The sequence below is a fragment of the Dama dama genome, chromosome 14, assembly GCF_033118175.1.
Source record: "Dama dama isolate Ldn47 chromosome 14, ASM3311817v1, whole genome shotgun sequence".
Lineage (NCBI taxonomy): Eukaryota > Metazoa > Chordata > Mammalia > Artiodactyla > Cervidae > Dama > Dama dama.
In genome coordinates, this window is record NC_083694.1 from 27,388,887 (window position 1) to 27,403,725 (window position 14,839).

The window sequence follows — 14,839 nt, forward strand, 5'->3', positions numbered from 1 at the left end:
GGGAGGAAGAACAGGAAAGGCTGGGGCTTTGAAAAATGTGAGGGAGCCCTGGTGCATCGTGGAGCACCCTGGTGTACCTGACTACAGCAGAGGGAGGAAGCTAACACAGCCCAGGTTAGGCAGCTGTCAGCAACCCACAGGCCTGTCGGGAGTGCTCCCCCATTGCACACCTGATGTGGCACCCCTCCCTCAGGCACAGGCCCCCACGTGCACGCCTACAGCCATGCAGCGAGATGCTCCACCAAGACCCCAGAGGTGAAGAGACTCTGGGCCTAGCTGGCTATCCTACACTCTTCTGGTCTCTGGAGGCCCCCTCCACCAAGTTCCCAGACTGTGACTAATCCTGTCTCCCCGTGAGTCGATGCCTGTGAGTTCCCCCGCCGTCCCCCACCATTTCTCTCCACCCCTCTTGCCCTGGCTCCCTAAACACACCACGATGAGAAATAGCTCGGAAACAGGGGAAACCAGGTTTGGAAAGAGCGCTTCACTGGGGAGGGAAGTGGCCAACAACTGCTATATTTATTTCTATTTTTCTAAGACCTCTGTGCCCCCTCTGCCTAGGGGTGACAAGGACTGCATCCTCCCCGCAGATTTCCGTTCTTTTCCCATTTTAGATCCACGGCAGCCTGTCTCTGTGTCTATCTCCTCGCCCCAGGGCTCAGGACAGAGGCGCGGTCTGAGTGAGTTTCCAACAAGGAAAATTTCTCCTGGGTTATTTATAAGGCACCGGCAGAGACTTTCTAAAATCATCCCAAATGCTCTTGGTGGCTCCTGCCCTCATTCAATGCTTCCTTCTATCTCAGAACAGCCCATGAAGGAGACCATCTTTCTACTTAACTCAGGCTTGAAAGCTCTTCTACTTACTTACTATAGAGACAGCCAGCATCCTGAATGTTGAAGACAACTACCTGTGTGCATCCTGAACACCTACACCCACTTCCATAAAACAACCTACTGCATCCAGGCCATACTTACTGGAATCCTTTCTCCCCATCTCACCCCTCGACATCCTAACTCTAAAATGAGGGCCTGTGACTTGGTCCTAACCCACAAAGACCTCTCTGACTTACTCAGAGAATTAAAACTTTTTGGACTCTTGATTGTCTAACTTTCTCTTTTTGCTCAGCGATTTCACAGTGGCTGTGGCAGTAGGCCGTCGTTGAAAGCCAAGTAGGAGGCCCTCGGGGAAGAGGATGAGGTGTCCATGCTCACACATCCCAGGTGTGGGCCTCTGACATCTGTGGGAGGCGTGAGTGCTGTCTCCAGCACATTTCCAGTTCTTCTCCCGGGCACGTGGTAGGCCTTAAGTCCTCTGTCCTTTAAAGTTAGGTGAGGGCATGAAACTTTCTTGGCCAACTATAAACACAAGTGGCAGGTGCTACTTCTGGGCTGAACCTTTACAAGCCAGGACAGGATCTGCCACATTCTCATTCGCTCTGTCCTGGTGCCCAGCGGAGCTCCAGACAGTGGTAGCACCACCGGCCTGGGTCACAGGGTTAGCACAACAAACAGCAGAGCCCACAGCTGACCCAGGTCAGGTAGGCAGCATGAGCAAGACACACACCTTTGTTGTTTTAGGGGCTATTTGTTATGCAATAAAACCTAGCTCATCCTGACTAATACAACACCTTTGATTGAAAGTAAAAATTATATGGCTGCTGTGAACCAAGCTTGCTGCTAAGACAAGAAAACAGCAACAGAGAGGGAAGTGAAGGGTCCAGAGGGAATGATCTGTCATCCCATAAGCCAGATTTGTTTTCCCACGTTTCATGCTTTTGTGCAAGGGGGTCCTTCTACTCCAAATATCCTTCCCCTTTTTCTGCCTAAGTGAATTCCTCCAAAATTTAACTCAAACAGCACCATCTCAGAGATTTCTTTTCCCACCACTCCCAGATGGAGTGGCATCTGTCCTCTGCTTCCAGCAGGACTCCAAATGGACTTATGACTCTAAACACACAGATACTGTGCTGAACACTATTACCAGGGCAGGCAGTATGGCGCCATGGTTACTAGGACAAGCTCTAGAGCGGTGACTCAACCAGAGGTGATCTGCCCCTCAGGAGACATTTGGCAACGCCTGAACATATTTTTGGTTGTCATAATCTGGGGAAGGTGCAACTGGTCAGGGATGCTGATAAACCCCCTACAGTGCACAGAACAGCCCCCCAAACAATATATATATTATGGCCCAAAATGTCAATACTGTCAAAGTTGAGAAAACCTATTCTAGAGCTGGATTCATATTCATATTCTGACTCTTTGATTACTGTGATTTTAGGCAGATTAACTCCTCATTCAATGCTGACCACATAATAAAAGCATAGTTAATAACTTCCCTAGCGGTCCGGTGGTTAAGATTCTGTTTCTCCACAGGGACTGTGGGTTCGATCCTGGTCAGAGAACTAAGATCACACAAGTCATGAGTGTGAGGGAAAAAAAAAAGGACTAAAATAAATTATTGCATAATAGGTGTTACATATTGTCATTTGTATCCTTGATTGAACTGAAAATTCCTAGAGGGAAGGAACTAAGGTTCACTAATACACAGATCCATATCTGCCAGGACAACCTGGATGCAGTCAGCACACAATAAATACTGTGAGCTGTATGAATAAAGAGTTATTAAGAGTTCACCCTTCCCTGAAAGTTAGCAAGTTGCAAATAGTAGATAAAACCCTTCACCTGGTCCCAAGAAGACAAAGTCTATGCATTTAGCAAAACCGCTGCTGGTTTTTATGCCAAGTATTTTATTACTTCTAGTTCACTGCAGAGTACTATTGCAAGTATAGTAGCTCTCATTAACCAGAATATTTAAGAAATGAGATCAACACACACACCATCCTGGAAGAATGCAAGTTCATGGGATATGAGTTTTATAACAGTGATGCTATCTGGAGAAGTGACTTGAATTAAAATGAACTTCTCACCAACAGCCATAATACTTTTTATTTATTCAAACTCAAACCAAGGGCAAATATCAACTTTTAATTTGAACCAGGAATGTAACAAGAGGGGTTTTTCCCTTTCTTAACTCTATTGAACAAGTTCAACAAGACATAAACCTAGATTTTCAAAAAGTACCAAATGAGAAAAACATTTTGGACCAAACCATCATGTGTTTCAGCTCCATCTTTGATCTCAGGCCCAATCAAATGACTCGCTGAAATGTGCTGGAATATTCTAATGGGCCCCAGTGACTGTGTGGAAAGCCTGTGACCATCAACTGTCTTCACTGCCTGGGTTGGGCTCAAGGGACACGTGTAAAAATCCTCTGTTCGTTTTCCAAAACTCCTCTAAGGCCACGTAGAAAACAATTCCTTCTTTGTAATAGATTGTTTGTGCACATTCTCCAAAGGAGATTTTGCAAATATTATACTTCATTAGACCAAGGGCGAAACAACCATGTCCTTTCATTTCTTATGACTCACTGACGTGAAGATTAAGGATGCTTATTTCACGTGCTGTGAAGTCGCGTATACATCATTAGGCAGAAACACAAAAATAAATGCATTCTTCAGTCATCTACCCTGCCTCCCAGGGGAGATCAACCACCCCTGCGGGTCCTCAAACTGGCAGCAATCCCATCAACACTCAGGACCACTTCCTGCCACCACCCCTGCCCCCCAGGAGGCAGAAGACAAAACATCAACAACACTTCCAAGCAGGTGAGGGTGAGAGGATGCCATTCAGGGCACCCTGAAAAATGACTGCGGTCGCCACTGTCTTCAACGGTTTTAAATGATACACACACTTTTCTCTGTTTGTTTAATTAATATAAAAAGGGAAGCATATCTGGGACCTTCAGGATGACCGTGGTACAAAACTAAACCACGCAGAACAGGCGCCACCAAAGAGACAAAGAATGAAGAAGCGTCTCAGGTAGGGGGGCCTGCTGAGCCCCAGCCTTCCAGGAGGCCCACGGAGGCCAGGGAGGCGGCGGAGACACTCGGCAGTTCTTCCTTTGTTTTTCCAGGCCCGACAACACCTTTCCCTAAATACAGCACCCGCTGAGTCAGCCTGGGTGGGATCCTAAGGAGACAGAGCTGTGTGGGTAGGGGCGCCCTGGGTCTCCTGCACACCGCGGTCCCGCCATGGAGGCGGCTGCTCCGAGTCACCACGCTTTTTTTGGAATCAAGAGATGGCTGGGGCAGGAAGGGACCTCAGAGATGACCAAGCACCACCCCCCGCCCCCCACCAAAGTCCTAAGAGAGGAAGCTTACACCAGGGTGCGGGACCAGTGCCCAGGGCTTTTGACTCTTATTTGACAGCATCTCTGTGGAATTTTCTTTCAAAGCCAGATCATTTCAGCAAAGAAGATATACAGATGGCAGCTAAGCACATGGAAAGATGTTCAACACCATTTGTTGTTGTTTGGTCGCTAAGTTGTGTCTGACTCTTTTGCGCCCCCATGAACTGCAGCTCGCCAGGTTCCTCGGTCCACAGGACTTCCCAGGCAAGAATACTGGAGTGGGTTGCCATTTCCTTCTCCAGGGGATCTTCCCAACCTAGGGATCGAACCCCCATTGCCAACTAGATTCTTAACCACTGCGTCACCTGGGCAGCCCACCATTAGGGAAAAACACAACCACCATGAGACAGCCCTGCCTGGCTATCAGAGTGGCTAGAAAAAAAGAGTAACACCACCATGTGTTGGCAAGGATGCAGAGAAACTGGATCACTGCTGGTAGGAACACACAAGAGTGAGGGCATGCTGGAAACAGTTCGGCAGTTTCTTTGAGAACTTAATAAACAAGCAATAGTCTAGGCCCCAGAGACTGCATTCCTAGACATTCAATGCAGAGAAATAAAAGCTTAAGGCCACAAAAATAACCTGTACATGAAGGTTCACGTCAGCTCTATCTAAATTGCCAAATGATGGAAACCACCCAGATGTCCCCTCCTAAAAGTGAGAGTTCCTTCAACGTCTCAGAAGCCACATCGAGGGTGAGAATTCCAACTGCCAAGCTAAGGGACCCCTGACAGCGTGGCGCTCACTCCACCCCTCGCCTTTGACCTGTGGCGGCCGCCCACTGCCCCACGTGGCCCCTATACAGTGCCACCTTCACTGGTGACAGTGCTGGGCTCCTCTCCAAGAAGGCGCTCAGAGCTCACGCCCTCTGGTCTCAGCTCTGCCCACTGAGGCTATACCAACAAAGAGGTCCCTTCCTGTAGGTCAGCAACCCCGAGGCAACATCTGTGGAAAGCTGGGGCCTCCTGGCCACCTGCCCCTTTGGAATAAACTTCTTCCCTCTGCTCATCCGGTGTCTCCTAATTTAACTGAAGTCTGTAGGCAGGTGATGCAACCTGATGCACCCACTTCTAGTTTAGGTGCTAATGTTATGTTTGAAATATAAACCCCGGCCAGGCTTTTACCTGCGCCGTTTGAAAGGAGCCAGAAAGCCTGGGGCTGTGCAGTGTAATCAATCCAAGAACCATTGAAATGGAGAGGCCCGTGACACCTGCGCTGGGTGGCCTGAGGAACCGGGACACTAGAGATCAGAGCTCTGTACCTGCAGGACCCCTGCCCTCTGGCAGCAGTGCCCTCTCTCCCCTATGGGAGGAGGGAGGAGAGATCCCAGGCTGCATGAACCAAGGCCTGATGCCCTCCCCTCTCGCCATGGTCAGAGGTTCACCGGCTGAGCAGTGAGCAGTTTTTTCACTTTTTATTGCCCTTTTGGGTTAGGAGTTCTTCACTTTTCCCCTCCCTCAGGCCAGGGGCAGACACACGGCTCCAGAAGCTCACTTCTGCTACAGTTCCATCAACCCATCTGTTTCTGCACAAAAGCCTATTCATTAGAAGAAAAAGACTCCTTAGTTCCACCTCTGTGAACAGAAAACTTATCTCAAACAGACTAAAGCGCTACTCCAATGCGCCTGTGTGAAGACAACTCTCTTGCCTCCCAGGTGGAATAAGTCCAAGGCAGCAAGCAACTCTAGTTCCCTCCACCTGTGGTTCAAACCTCTCATCAGCCCAGCATCTTCCTCTGCTTTGATGTTTGGTAGCTAGGTCTGACTCTTTGTAACCGCATGACAATAGCCCACCAGGCTGCTCTGTCCATGGGATTTCCCAGGCAAGAATACTGGAGTGGGTAGCCACTTCCTTCTCCAGGGGGTCTTCCCAACCCAGGGATTGAACTTGCATCTCCTGCATTGCAGGCTGACTCTTTACCACTAAGCCATGGGGGAAACCCATCTTCCTCTGCATTCAGTACAGTTAGTCCTCATCTTCCAAAAGCATGAGGCCTGGAAATAAGCTCAGCAACCCTCTGCATGGAGCTCCACCCGCTTCGTCTTTCCTCCAGGTAACATACAACGGAAGGAGCAGGGACCTGGGAGACACTGATAGGTTCAAATCCCAGCCCTGCCACTGACCAGCTGTGTCCTTGGAACTGGCAACCTCCTCTGCCTGATCCCTAGTCTGCTCGCTGTAAAAGGAGAAAACTAACAGACGCCTTGAAGAAATTAAATGAAGTAACTTATGGAACATGCCTGGTACATAACATAAACTTCAAAAATCACAGCTGCTGTTACTTCATCATTACTGTGTAACCTGACTGCATTTGTAACAGACGTGCCACCAACTAGTACGTGCTGAACATCTGTTGACATTATAACTCCTGGTGAACATCAAAAGAAAAATTTCTGAGCCAGGTCCCTGCCATCCATCCTTTGTGCAGTTGACTTTGTAAAACTTCTATTCAGGACTTACATTCTTTTGTTTTTAGAATTTTATTTATTCATTATTTTTGGCTGTGCTGGGTCTTCATCAGTGTGTGGGCTTTTTTCTAGTTTGGAGAGCAGGGGCTACTCTCGAGTTGCAGTACGTGGGCTTCTCACTGCGGTGGCTTCTCTTGTTGCAGAGCACGGCTCCAGCGCATGGGGGTTTCAGCTGTTGTGGTTCCCAGGCTCAAAGGCACAGACTCAATAGTTGTGGTGCACAGGGGATCTTCTGGGACCAGGATCGAACCAGTGTCTCCTGCATTGGCAGGCAGATTTTCTTTACCCAAGCCACCAAAGACCTTACATTCTCTTTTACAATACCGGGTCATGGAGTCATACTGAACTATTTTCTGAAGTTCTTGAAATCTTCTTTCCAAGGTCACATGTCTGCAAGCCACAGTCAGAAGCCCCCAGACTAATAATCCCCAGCAATGTGCCACCTGGGACATTGAGGGCACTTCCCATCAAGCTAACCCACACCGACCTTTAGGGCCAGCTCCCTTCCTCTGCACCTCCTGGTGAGACTCACTGCCTTCCTCTGGGGATGTGGTATTTGAGGCCAATGGTGACAGACCAGAAAATCTAGGCTAGTCCAGAATGCCAAAGAAAGGATGCCAGGAAGAACCTCTGACCTGCAAGAGTTGGTTCAGTTTCTCAGCGTGAACCAGCAGCCCGCAGTGAGGCTGGAGGCGGTTCCCTGGAGGGAGTGGGCTGATGCTTAATGTACAGTGTGATACCGCAAGGTAAACAGCGTCCCAGACACTGCTCCATATGGCCTTAGCCTGGGATGGAAACTAATTACTGTCCTGTGTACATTTCCAGGTCGGAGCAATAAGGGAGCTACTGTCCAGCACACTCACCATCCAGACCGCCTCTGAGGTCAAGGCTGCCACATGCTAACAAGTTCTTTTCGTGGTTTCATTCCTCCCAGACGTCAGCCCCTCCATCGTGCAAAAAGCAGAAGGAGACTGGGGCTCAGGGGGATGTTATCACAGGCCAGCCCTGAGACCCATCTCTCTGGAAGGGTATGTGGTCCAGTAACGTCACAGGAAGGACTCAACAGTTCAGGGCCTAGAAACTCTGCCCGGACATCGAGTGGCCGACCTGGGGGTGAGCGAGTGGCCGACCTGGGGGTGAGAAGGTGAGTGTGGACCAGAGGCAGGCAGGAAAGATGTGAACCCCGAGAAATCACACCACAGGCCGTCACCCCGTATTATAGTCAAGAAGGAAAGGGGGATTTCCACATTGGCAGTATAGCAGAGGAGAGGCCCGTGTTGGGCAAGCAGGGTGCCCAAGACGGTGGTGATGTGTGGCCCCAGAACAGTCTGTGCTGCTCGGTGGGTTGGGGGAGGGGACCCACACAGCCCCAGCTCCTGGGAGAGTCTACACAGGCTCCTACATGCCCTCCTGCAACGCCAAAGTGTGCTGGTGTGCCCCGGGCGGTCCAGCTCAGCCCGGCCACCTGACTGTGTTCTGCCACCACACCACCCTCCGCCCTCCCGGCCCCAAGAGCAGCCCAGCAGGCCCAGGGTCTGCTGAGCCAGGACAACGGCAAAAAGCAGCTGTGGGGCTGGGAAATGCTGGGCAAGCTCTCCTGTGCCCACTCTCCTTTGGGGTGTGCAAAGCGGGCTGCAGAGACCCAGCCTGGGCCCCAAAGCCTCCACTGGGTCTGCAGTGGAAGAAAGCATCTCTTAAATCTAAGAAAAAGTGAAAAAAGTGCAAGTGTTAGTCTCTCAGTTGTGTCCAGCTCTTTTCGACACCATGGACTGTAGCCTCCGTCCATGGGATTCTCCAGGCAAGAATACTGGAGTAGGTTGCCATTTCCTCCTCCAGGGGATCTTCCCAACCCGGGAATGGAACCTGGGTCCCCTGCATTGCAGATTCTTTACCCTCTGAGCCACCTAAGAAAGATCCTGTCTTCTCCTTTTTTTTTTAAGTCTTTATTGAATTTGTTACAATACTGTTTCATGTTTCGGTTTTTTGGCTGTGAGGCATCTTAATTCCCCCAGGGGTGGAACCTTCACTCCCTGCATTGAAAGGCGAAGTCTTCACTACTGGACTGGCAGGGAAGCCCTAAGAAAGATCCTGTCTTAATAAGCATGTGCCCAGCCCACCAGCAGACAGGGTACAGGGAAGCAATGAAGGCCAGTCAAACCACACACAAGTTCAAAGACCTCCCTGGTGGGAAGAGCCACAGCTTGACAAAGTGGTGGTGTTTCTTACATACACACAGGCACACACACACACTCCATCCTCTCTCTTATGTGTGATGGTGACTCTAAAAGATGCAGCAAGAAAGCCGAGGAGTGAGGGGAGGGGAGAGAGGAGGTGGAGAGTTCCTCACCCCCAGAAGGCTGGGCCTCCCCTGCCTGGGTGACCTCAGCCAGTTTCCACATCCCAAACAGAAGGAAAAGAGGCAGGTCCCAGGTGAGTAACCTGACACCTCTTGCCCAGCAGCTGGATCTAATGGATTGTTTTCTACACTTGAAGCTCTGAGCCCTGGTGACAAAGCGAGGCCTCTCCTACAACTGAGAAACCTTCTTGGAAAAATAAATCCTGCCACCTATTTTGTCACCATCCTTCACAACTAACGGCACTTTGGGGTGAGGTGGCCAGGACCACTCCGTGAAGGCAAATTAGTGTCCTGGCTGGGGACGAAGGGCCATAGATGCGCTGCCTCTATCCCTGCCTGTTCTGTGTCAGGACCTTGAGACACACAATCTCAGCTCATCAGCACCAGAGCCCATGAGGATGGGTGGTCATCCTCACTTGGGAGATGAGGAAACCAAGCCTCAGAGAGGTGAAGTTCTTGCCAAGTTCTGGGACAGAGTGAAGGTGTGACTTCACCTGTGGTTGGCCGGAGCCCTCTTCTCCAGCAGACCCCCTTAACTTCTTCCCTACACCTCCCACTAACCTCAGCATCCAAGAGACCTCAGGCCCCATGTTTTCTTCTAGGGGAAGAAGGGCACCAGCAGGCAGTATTTCCTTGGGTACCCTCATCACTTTCACCTAAACAAAGAGAATGGTGGACACTGGAAGTTCAGCTTAATATGCTCAGGAACGAGAGCATGGCTACCTCTGAGCCCTCCCAGCTTGCTGTCTGCTGAGCATTTCATACGTCTAGACACGGTGCCAGGCACTTCACACATGGCCTCATTTAAGGCTCACAACCTTAAGGCTGGTATTATCAGCCCCACTGCACAGATGTTGAAACTGAGGAACAGAAAAAGAAAAGTAAGACATTTCTCTCGGGTCACACAGTCAGGAGGTGGCAGAGCTTAGACTCAAACCCAGGACTGTCCTGACTCCACACCAGGGCTCTCTCCCTGGAAGGGTCTACACAAGCCCCTAACCCAGCCAGCCTCCCCAGAACTCTTCCAAAGATTCAGACTCAAGCTTCTCTGGTAGCTCAAACAGTAAAGAATCTACCTGTAATGCAGGAGACATGGGTTCAATCCCTGGATTGGGAAGATCCCCTGGAGAAGGGCATGGCAACTCACTCCAGTATTCTGGCCTGGAGAATCCCCCTGGACAGAGAAGCCTGGCGAGCTACAGTGCATGGGATCGCAAAAAGTCAGACACGACTGAGCGACTAAGCACAGCACAGATACTAAGCAGGAGCCCCTCCCAAGTTTTCCTGACCATGTCCCTCTGGTTGACTGGGGTGAGGATGGAGGGGTCCCCCAAGACCCCATCTTAGCCTCACAAGCGCACATTTACAGCACAGTCATTTAGGTATTGCATTAAGATGGGTGCCCCCATCCTCTCCAACCTCCAAGAGCCTTTGGATCCAGAATAGTGTCTTTGCTTGCCCACTTTTAACAGAGATAGCAAACCCTTCAAGGCCTTGACTGTCTTCAGTGGCTGCTGCCCAGATTCAATTCCTCTATTTCTGGTTCCATGACACGCACTGAAGCTTCCTGCATTTTCCATGCCAACACCAATTCATTATTTATTAACTCATATTTAATGACTGTGCTTGTTTAATGGCTAGACAACTTGTTCTTGCGTTTCACAAATCTCAAGTACGTCTGTTGGCACCCACTTCGCTTTAGAGGGCACATACCCAAGGACAGGGATCACATCAATTGAGCCATTCTCCTCAGCAGAGGTAACTGCAGACAGAGATGGTAGACCAATGCCTGTTGTTTGGGCAGCCACGGGGGTGCTACCTCTGCCTCTCAACATGGGCAGTCACCGGAAGGGAGGTCCAGCTCTGGGCACGGGTTTCAGGATCTAGCCAGGGCCCAGCCATACTTCAGAAGTGCCCAGCATCTAACTACCGAATGAAATGTCTGCTTTAAAGACTCAAGATTTTGCTGAATTCTTCTCTTTCACTTCCTAGGACACAAGAGAAAACCACCATTTGGTACTGGAAAAATCAATGCCCCCATTAAGCATCCCTGGACTCCAGATGGAGTTGTGGTCCGCTTTCAGTTATTCAGGAGCTGACAGCCCTGCTCCAGGTACATCAGACCCCTGCTCTATCGCCAGCCGTTCCTCGTGTCCATGACATTCGCAGGATTAGCAAACCACAGAAGCATAAAGTGCACTGGCCGCGATGGCCACTCAGGCAGGAAGAGGCTCTACTGGGCAGCTGGGGTGGGACTAGGATGCAATTCCGAGTGTCTGCTCATCCTGCTCCCCAGCCCCACCGTCACGCCCATGTCAGAACTGGCTCTTGCTATCGACATAAAGGTTGTCTCTGACATAGTCCTTAGCAATTTCTCCTCCAGCAACACAGACGTGGGCGTATCTTGCATTGGTACAGTGCTTGCCCTCATCCACCCACTTTTGGAAAGATTTAAAAAACAACATCACATTTCTACACCTGAAAGTAATATGATACTGTAAGGTAACTATATGTCAACTTTAAAAAATAATACAGATCACTGTTTATGAGAAAAACAAGTATACGTAAGAGTATGCATAACAGAAATGAGTACTGGAGAAATAAGGAGAAAACTTGGGGGGGGAAAAGCAACATCATAGTATTCATAATAAAAAACTTAGGCGGGAAAGCATACACTCTCAAAATGACTCTACAAACACAATGTCATTTGAGACTCACAAAGACCACATGAGATCGGAAGATGATCGATATACCCATTTTACAAATGACGTCACCAAACCCAAAGAAGCCAAGGACTGAATCTGAGCATCCTAGTCTTTCCAGAACACTGCACTCCTGGAGCAAGACCTTCTTAGAGAACGTCTTGTGTGTCCTAAATTACTGGAATTAGCTAAATGCTGAATACTAATGAGTACTTAATGCCGTGACAAAGATGATGACAACGGTGAAGAGGAGGAAAAGGTTTCGATGGTCTCATACAGACTAAAATATCCAGTTACAACGCATTCAAAATGTCCCGTACGTCAGCACATTTTTCTACCTGTAAGGATTTTCCAGAAGTCTCTCAAACCAGTGTCTTCCCAACCTCCCAGCTTGAACACACAGCAACCCATTTTCCTATGCTTGGGTCAGCAACCTGGGTCTCAGGATCTGCCGTCCCAACAAAACCTCCTAGCCATTTCTTAAGAGCCATTTCTTAAGCTATTGGCTGCGGTTGGATTTTCCACTTGACATTGTTAACAGATTAAACTGTTTATCTCATTGTCATACACAGGCCTTTTCAGTTTCCTGCTAATAGATTCAGGTTAGATAAGGATTACAGAAGTGATACTCCCTGAGTTCCTCTCTGTACCCCAGCCGGTATCCTTTCCCCAAAGTTATGAGGTGTATTTTCTTTTTTTTTGAGGTGTATTTTCTTAAACCTACTCTTCAGATAGCTAACTTGCAAAAAGAAAACCTTACACACCCATGCATGGCAGAGGACTAGCCAATCACCAGATGCTACACAACTGTGGAAGAAGCACTTAACACGAGATCCTGCTGAATTATACATTTTACGACTCAGTCATCAATTGCCATAGAGAAGAAGAAAACAAATTGAGCTGAGCCTGGAAAGAATGTCAGCGAAATTGGAAAAACACTCGCTGGGAACTGCCTGGGGGTGCAGGGACCTCCCCAGTAACTGCCGGGGTCCCACAAACTCACAGCATACCAAGAGAGATTGCGGGGTGAGCTGGTGGATGGCTGGTCACCGGGGAACCAAATCCCTCCATTCTGAGGCACGATGAAGACTCCCCATAGTGAATGAAAACATTAAGCGCTGTTAATATAAAATGTATTACAGCTTCTTCTTGGGAAACAGTACAATCAGTTTATTCATCCTGATTAAATGGATGGTGGGGGGAGTAGGAAGCAGAGGACCCATTGAGACGGGTAAAGAAAGAAAACTGCTGTCACATTTCCAAAAGCCCAAAGCAAAAAGTACCTCGTTCCTGCCTTCTGGACGCATTAAGATCAGTTTTATAAACATGCACAAATGGACCAGGTCCTGCCTGGCCAAGGAAAGGGCTTACCCTGCATCATAATGCTTATATCATCTCTGGGTTGTTGTTGTTCAGTTGCTAAGTCGTGTCTGCCTCTTTTGCAACACCATGGACTGCAGCCACCAGGCACCTGTGTCCATGGTTGGCATTTCCCAGTCAAGAATACCAGGGTGGGTTGCCATTTCCTTCTCCAGGGGATCTTCCTTTTCCAGGGATGGAACCCGTGTCTCCTGCATTGGCAGGCGGATTCTTTACCACTGAGCCACCAGGGAAGCCCCATCTCTGGGTTAGGCAAACCCTAATCTTAGTTACCAGGTCAATGGAAATGATCTCAATGCCTTTGTTTGACATGCTGCATCATTTTATTTTCCCTTTCCACCCAGAACCTTACCACAAAGGTAAAAAGCTAGACTAACAGAATAATAGTGATTTTCAAGAGGGTGGGATCTCTTCAGTCCAATATTTGTCACCACCAGATCAAATGAGTTTTTTTTCTACTTATTCTACGATGGGAAAATAAAAATGTATCCTCCCCCTCCATGTTCCACCCCTCCCCCTTTAAATCCTACATAAATATGAACTGCAAAGATTCATTCTGCTTGCTTACTGTCAGTACCTCCTCCTTTTTGGTTACTTATAAAACTTAACAGCTGGTTTGGAGCAAAACAGAAGAAAAATTTTTGGCAAATTAAACATGTAGTACTGGCTAGTGGCCTGAAGAGATATCTTTTGTTGAATGGGTTTCTATTAAGTAATATCAAGTCAGTAAAATGCCCAAGTAAAACCCAACAGAGGGGAAAGATCAGATCTCTAAGAATGAATTCTTAATGAAACTGTTTTAGAAACACTCCAGACAAGTTAGTCAAAAGCCTGCGTGTTGGCTTACCAGTGAAATGATGATCATACGTCATTCCTCAATCAGAGAAAGCTTGGAGGGCCCTGCCTTCCCGTGAGAATCATCAGAGTGGTCTTCCCTGCTCAGACATTCTGGGAGATCTTGTTCCCTGAGACCTGTGCTGGTCTTTAATCCCCAACCCCATCACTGAATCAAAGGAAACTACACTAGAAGACAGAGGCAGAAGGTAAGACCAGCCTTCTCACTCTTCTATGAACTCCACTTCAAGAAGCTGCTGTGGTCCCACAGTAGCATGTGAATACACACAGAGAGTGTGAAGTTGCTCAGTCGTGTCCGACTCTTTGCCATCCCATGGACTGTAGCCTACCAGGCTCCTCCGTCCATGGAATTTTCCAGGCAAGATTACTGGAGCGGGTTGCCATTTCCTTCTTCAGGGAATCTTCCCAACCTAGGGATCGAACCCAGGTCTCCTGTCTCCTGCAGACACTTTACCATCTGAGCCACCAGGGAAGTCTGGTGAATTCACAAGTAGACTGTAAACACTGGGTTTTGAGAAATCAATTTCAATCTAGCCTTATTGGGTGAGGCAGAATCATTTTCTAGGATTGTACTGGGTGAATGTAGTACCTAAACAAAATCTTAAGCTGCTACCAAGCATTTCTTCCAAGAGGCCCAGTGGATTTTCCAGACAATACTACTCAAGATGTCTCCTAACTCCACCTCCACTAAAGTCACCTGAGCCTCTACTACATTCCGGGAACCATCTAAGGCACTTTCAAATCACGGCACCCCTGAACTCTCATCCCCTACCCTGCAAGGTCAGGCCTCCTCTCCCCATTTTTCAGAGGGTTTGCAGGCACATGCATT

At 48.7% G+C, this 14,839-nt stretch overlaps 1 protein-coding gene across 1 annotated transcript in view; it reads right to left on the minus strand.

The window, feature by feature from the left end:
- ITPKB (inositol-trisphosphate 3-kinase B) overlaps window positions 1-14,839 on the minus strand; it is a 104,149-nt gene that overhangs the window by 78,848 nt on the left and 10,462 nt on the right. The window lies entirely within an intron of this gene.